Source organism: Cricetulus griseus, chromosome 3, assembly GCF_003668045.3.
Source record: "Cricetulus griseus strain 17A/GY chromosome 3, alternate assembly CriGri-PICRH-1.0, whole genome shotgun sequence".
NCBI classification, from domain to species: domain Eukaryota; kingdom Metazoa; phylum Chordata; class Mammalia; order Rodentia; family Cricetidae; genus Cricetulus; species Cricetulus griseus.
Window position 1 is genome coordinate 178,744,053 of NC_048596.1, and position 6,780 is coordinate 178,750,832.

Genomic DNA, 6,780 nt, shown 5'->3' on the forward strand with positions numbered 1-6,780 from the left:
ATAGGAAGGTTTCTATTGACATCAGGTTATGGCCTCCCCTAAGTAACTCTATATTACATGAAACTGTGCTTTCTAAGTATTTCCCTTGCCCTAAGAGAATCCAGTTTAGAAGCAGCATTTGGCTCTCTTTGGAATGCAAATGTAGAAACAGGATAAATAAACTCCATGGACAAGTGAAAACTACCTTACCTGGCATCACCTTCAGGCATAGAGTGATAAGTGCCTTAATGATAAAACTAGCCAAATTAGTACCTGTAAGTTTGTGAAAATAAACTGAGCATAAAGAGCACACAGGTACATTCAAATCACACCAGGAACAACAAGTCCAAGCATTACCAGACTGAAGAAAAGAGGAAGTTCCCTCACCTGAATTCCATAAAGATGAGAACACTTAATTTTGTAATGGCAATGGCTTCACCAAGCAGTGATCTTGCCATTTGGTGTGTTTCAACTGACTTAGAAGCAGAAGGCTCTATCTTGGTTCAGTCCTTGATGTTAATATGATACTTAAATTGCCATCTATATATCTGCCCATTAGTTTATTTGGGAGAAAAAAAAATCCATCTATTTCCCCAAATGCTTTTCTAGCCCAGGTCCTGGCCTTCACCTCTACAGCTGTTATGGCTTTGCAACTTCTGCAGCTCCACGCCACTCTGAGGCTCAGTTCAGCTCCCACCCTACAGACAGCTCTACACTAAGCTTCTGTTATGTTTATTTACATGGCTTCTGTAGAGACTCTGCATGCATCTCCATCAAATACTCGACTTCTTCCTTTCAGACTTCTTTGAAATTTATTGAGCTCTGCTGAGTTTTCTTTAATTGATTCTGTAAAGTAGATGGATACATAGATAGACAAACAGATAGGTGATAGAGATAGATAAAAAATAGGTGAGGATTGAGAGAGATAGGTGAAACTTAGATATAAATAGAGGTAACTGTTGACACAGAAAGATAGTGCTGTGTGGCATGCAGTATATGATGTGAGGGTGAATATAGACAGAAAGACAGGCAGACAGACTGATAGATGATGGATAGTGATGGAAAATAGATAATGATTGGTAGAGATAGACACAGATTAGATATAAAAAGATGTAGCTGTAAATATAGATTATATTGCACTTACTTGGATGAAATGTTACACGTTACCCCAAATTCTCCAATATAGTTTAGGTAAATCCCAAAATAATGTTCATTTTGTATCTTCAAATAAAGCTATAACAAGCCAACTACAATGTACTTGGTTGTTTGTAAAGACAAACACCTGACAAGTCCCTAGACAAACTAGCTAAAAGGCATAAAAGACCTAAATGAATAAAATTATAGAATAAAATAGTGCAATAAAGAAGGTAGGTTAATTCAAAAAAAAGTATGAAAATGCCATAATGAAACCCATTATTTGTTATAGAAATTTTAAAAACTAATGGCAAATACCTACACCTATCAATACAGATGTGTCAATGTAACAAATGTTACCTTGTAGCAGATGGTGTCCCCAAAGGGAGGCAGTAGGTGGAAGACAGAAGTCCTCCACTTGGCTTTTTTGTGAACTTAAAGTTGCACCAGATGCTACATGTTTCATATTCTTCACTGGGAACTTGCACTTCTGTCCTCTCTGATTCCAGATACCTCTAAATCTATCAAATTGAGAAATTTCCAAGAATGACAAGCCCCTTTGAAATTAGCAAATTCTGCAGCTGGCATCAGGGCCACATTCTTTCCATGCTAACTTCTGAAGTGAGCAAGCTCATTGAAGTTGGCCTAATGACTTTTGAATTTCTTGATCTGCTAGGTGCACACTGAGCTTCAAAATATCAGAGTTGAAAGTCTACTTACATAATTTCTCACAATGTGTCCCAAGAATCATCTTGAATTAGAATTGCCTGGATTGCATGTTTTAAAACGGGCAAGTTATGTTCTCTGAAGTCAGAGTCCTTCATGTAAGTGAAAGAATAACTACTGCCTTCTATATCTTATAATATGACTCATGCTACTCTCTTATAAATCTTTTGTATTCTAATACATGAATAATATATATGTGACAAAATACATATATGTATATAATGAAATACAGCACACACACACACACACATATATATATATATATATAATGTGAGAAAATGACAATAATAATAGAAATACTTTTCAAATCCTATTGAAATTTAACAAAAATGCAAGTCTATAAATCTTTTTTGTTATTTTATTATCATTAATTATTTTGTTAAGTCCATATATTATATAAAACATAACAGGAAAAATTAAAGAATTTATAAAAGAAATTGAAAATGTTTGGATGAAAAAACACAGGAGCTTTTCCTTCATGTCTATAGATCTCTCAGTATGCTGTTGGTCTTGCATCTTAAGTATCAAGGAAAGATACCTAGCTCGAAACAAAAGTTGACATGCTGCAAGGTTAAGGGGCAGTCATTTTGGTGATGGGCCAGTAAATAATAGATTCTTTAAACCTTATCCTAAAATATTAGCTATAATAAACAGTGATATGCAAAACACAAGCTTTTATCAGACAACAAGAAGAAAACCTGAGTGAATGAATATAACTTACCTCCTAGTCCTCTGAAAGGGGGTAAGAAAATAAATACTGTCTTACCACTGTTCCCCCCAAAGCATTATCCTAAGCATTCAGGAGGGTATTATGAGCAGCTACAACCACTCAGATTACCCAGAGATAAGTTCAAGGCTAAGAAGAGGAGAGTGGCTTAAGAAATTCTTCTAGGGCTAGTACCATTTCAGAGAATGCCCATTTATGCTAGGAGATAAGTCTATAGCCTATATTCTTTTCATTCAAAAGGACAGTCCCATTTCAGCCTTGCTGAAAAAGATGCACTCTTACACCTGCTACTGACAACAGCTAAGAAAGAGGATAAGCCTGGCATAAAGTTATTTAGCAAGCACATGCTAGCTAGCTATTCCAGTTTGAAATCTACCAAACCTCAAATGTGAAGGGAAATAAAACATTGAAGATGGAGCTGTTCAAGGTGAAGAACAAAAAGAGGGTTAGGCACTCTCTCAGCTCTGTATGGAGAACTTCTGTCTCAAGCTAGGAAGGAGATAAGAGTATTATCAAAGGCTGACCAGTCCATTTCAAGACCAAAATAGGAGGGTGGGGACAGCAGGAAGAAAGCTAATAAAAGGAGTATTTCTGGGTCTGATTAGGAAGTGAGTCTAAGGCACCCACACCAAAGGCACCTGACTTACGGCTCTGGCAGCAACCTAGGGGCAAAATATTTTAAGATACTTTCAATGCAGAGGAGTGTAGAAAAATGTTAAAGTTAATTGAGCAAATTAAAACCAAACTTCCAACAGTAGGAATTTCTTCAGAGCTGAAATTAAAGATACTCACTTTTCATCAATTTTGTGCAGTATTAGGAAAAAAGGTAACAAATGTAAAGAATTGTTTTATTTCTACTGGGGAAAAGGAAAGAGTAGATATAACTGTTACCAACTGGCTATCCACTGTGTACACACCTACCAACATACATACATATACATACACACTAAAAGTTCCCCCAAAAAAGCAAAAAACCACCCTCAAACTGAACCAATACTTCATATTTTGACCAAAAGAATGGGAAGAAGTGCAAAATGCAAAATCAAATGACCAAGAAATACTGACCAAATGGCATTATCAATATACAAAATATTTATATTGCTGAACTAGTAACAGGTGTCTGTGTGTCTGTAAAACTTTGGAACAACAGAGCTGATGGTTAAATCTAGTCCATGCCAGCTTCCAAACCCCAGTGGATTTTAGTTAGCTTCATCTTTCGGTGCTTCATTAAAATTTTCTACAAGATCTGGAACATCATCATCTTCTTCATCAATGTCCTCTGGTTTTGGTACTTTACTATCCAATACTTGTCATGGGAACTGTTCAGCTAACTTTCTAAGGCTTGGTAAGCTGTCAGCACCAAGCTGACTTAATATTTCAGGAAGCATTTCTGTGATTGGTTTGGCTTCTGCATGACCAGTAATTGCAAAGGTGTTAGCGGAGAGGGAAGCTTGGACTTTGGGGTTATTGAAATGAATAACTGTCCATCATCTTTAATCATGTTCGCCTCTTCAATCCCAGCTCTATTGTTCACAGCAGTTTCTTTAGAGATCTCTGAAGCTTTTTGTCATCGGCAGTAGCTGTCCTATGTACCACCTTCTTCTTTCTGCGAGCTGTGCCCTTGCCCCTTATCCGAACACGAGCTTGAAGTTTGGCTAACTTTTCTTGATTTATGCTGTTGGTAAATCTGCAGTGGGAAGAGTCCTCCAACACCAGCATGTGCCAAGAGCAAGATGGTTGCCTCGGGTGAGACAGAGAAAAAAATAAGTCTATAAATCTTAAAATAAATCACGAGGTATATTTGTTGCTGTTTAGCCTTTTATTTTTACTATTCAGAAAGAATTTTACCAAACCAAAGGCTAAACATCAGGTTTTGAAACTACAATTGTTCATGTTCCTAAGTTTTGGTGTTATCTATCATCATTATTTTATGCACTTGGACAAGCACAATCTCACAAAATCTTTGTCTTAAAGTTTATTTCTTCATTGTTCTGTTAAACACTATTTCTTAAGTTTTAGGGCTTGTTTAAGCCTTTAAAGTTAAACACCTGTTTAAGACATTCACTAAATTTGGAATTGAGTAAGGTGGGGCTTTTTGTTTTGTTTATTGTCATAGTAATATATGTATTCTGGATTCAATACTACCCATACATATGTACAATATTTATGTGTGTACTTTCCACCTGTCTTTCAAACTCAAAAGGTATATGTTTTTAAAAACTTCATTGATGTGGTTCAACTTATCATTTAACCTTTATATGTTTTCTAAGTTACTTTTTAATTCCAATTTCATAAATATATTTTGAATTTTCCCCCAAAGGTCTAGTTCTATCTTTCCTTTTTAGGTGACCTGTTATCATCTTCATCACTATAATGCTGTCACAAAAATACCTTTAAAAGTGCAACTTAAGGAATTAAGGTTTCTTTTGACTCATAGTTCATACTTATAGCAATCATTATGAGAAACTCAAGACTGTTACAATTTATAACAGCAGGCAATATTGAATCTGCAATCACTTGGGGGGGTAAACATTTATGGCCAGCTCATTTACTCCATTTTATATAGTAATGATGTCATCCACAGTAGACTGTTTTGGTTTTGGTTTTTCATCTCAACCTACTTAAGGTAATATCCCAGAGGTCCATTTCTCATATAATTTTACATCTTATCAATGTGACAATTTTGATTAACAATCATAATTTCATCCTTAGTCAATTTGATATCCCAAAACAACACTTTATAAGGTTATCTTCCAAAATTTGGCAAAATAATATCATGAACACCATAAAATGTAAAATTCATTTGGTCTAACACTCAAAGTTCTCATAATTACTAAAAATTCCATTGCTTTAAAAACCCAAATTCGATAAATGTAAGCTCTTATAAAATAAAAATAATTCTTATAATTCAAACATACAATGGCATACAAAAATTCTCTTTTTATAAATATCTTATTATATTTTTATGTGTGTCTTTTCTCTAAATGTATGTGTGTGCACCATATTCATGCCTGGTGCCAGTATAGGGAAGAACAGGTCAGCAGCTCTTCTGGAACTTGAAGTACAGATGTTTGTCAATCACTGTATGGGATTGAAACCTGATCCCTAGAGGAGAAGCCAGTACTCTTAACCCCTGAACCTTCAGTCCAGCCCAATAGAAAACATTCTTATTCCAAGAAGAAGAGGAAGAAGAGGAAAAAAAATAAGAGGAGGAGGAGGCCTAGGAGGACAACAAGGATGACAAAGATGGTCATACCCAAGAAGGGGATAAATTGGAGGAGGAGGAGGAGGAGGAGGAGGAGGTGGAGGAGGAGGAGGAGGAGGACAAGGACAAGGACAAGGAGGATGAGGATGAGGAGTAGGAGGAAGAAGAAGAGGAGGAGGGAGGAAAATCAAGGTTATCAAGGAATAGACCCAAGCAAAGTTGAAATTAAGCAAAACAAATATCAAATCCTCCAGCTCCATATCTAGCATTAGTGCTTCTGGAAAAATTTGACTGGTATCTACAGGCCTTGGGTAACACAACCCCCAAAGATCTGCTCTCCACAGCACATAAAAAGTCATGTGCTAGATCTGATCTGTACATGCAACCTTCTTTTTTATATATTCCATGGCTGTAACAGCTACAACATCTTTTGTTCTCCATTGAAACCTAAGATTTACACGAGTTCTCATAATGACCATTGGGGATCTCCTGCATTGCCTCTTCTGCTGCCACATATTGTCTTCTGTCAGTTGCTATCTGGAAACTTGGAAAATATCTGCTCATGACATTCCAAATTTTACATCTTTCATGTCTCCAAAACCAATACCTCATAACCAATGCAGTCATTATGATACCAGGATAGGAAGTAGAACAACACCCATGGAATAAAGCAATACCAAGGTTCTGTTTGCCTTTCAACAGAACCTTGGTGATACATTTTCTTAGTTGAATATGTTTTAGCAGAAAACATCTTCAGTTTAGCATTCAGGTATGTATGTTTTTCATTTTGAAATTAAAGTGCAATAATATAATTTTCTCCTTCACTTTCCTTCCTCCAAGCCCTTGTATGCCTGTGCTCTTACTCTCTTTCAAATTTATGACATCTTTCCCTTTAATTTTCATTATCATAAATTCTACTTAGTCCAGTTAGTGCTATTTATATATATGAGTATTTTCAGGGTTGCTCACTTGTTACGAGATAATTAACGGGCTCATCCTTGTATAAACT

General features: G+C 35.9%; 1 pseudogene; it reads right to left on the minus strand.

Annotated features, from left to right (window-relative positions):
• Positions 1-3,765: 3,765 nt before the first annotated feature.
• On the minus strand, positions 3,766-4,285 carry LOC100769561 (annotated as a pseudogene).
• Between the last annotated feature and the right edge of the window lie 2,495 nt (positions 4,286-6,780).